Here is a 352-nt window from a genome sequence, read left to right as displayed (position 1 = left end):
TTCTCCCTTCCCTCCCTCCTCCCTATCCCTCGCCTCCCCCTTATCCTTCCCCTCCCACCTCTCATAACTCTACCTACACTCCCTTCCCTCCTTCATCCCTCTCATCTCCATCCCTCCACTCTTTCCTCTCACTCACTCCCGCTATCATTAAATTATCTTCCTCCCTTCCTTCCTCTCCCCTCCTTCCCTCGCCTCCTCCCTCTCCCTCTCCTCCCGCCACACTCGCTATTGCCGCAACAACAGGCCTCTCGGCCTCCCGTGTCCAGGATCAGCAGTATTCACAACAGCCTCCGTTGTGGCTGCCGTGCAGTGTGTCACACGGCGGCACTAGGGCACTGTCTGGTAACTTAAT

Source organism: Eriocheir sinensis, unplaced genomic scaffold, assembly GCF_024679095.1.
Source record: "Eriocheir sinensis breed Jianghai 21 unplaced genomic scaffold, ASM2467909v1 Scaffold1273, whole genome shotgun sequence".
In the NCBI taxonomy this organism is placed as follows: Eukaryota; Metazoa; Arthropoda; class Malacostraca; order Decapoda; family Varunidae; genus Eriocheir; species Eriocheir sinensis.
The sequence above is the reverse complement of the archived record's forward strand: the minus strand, read 5'-3'. Positions refer to the sequence as shown.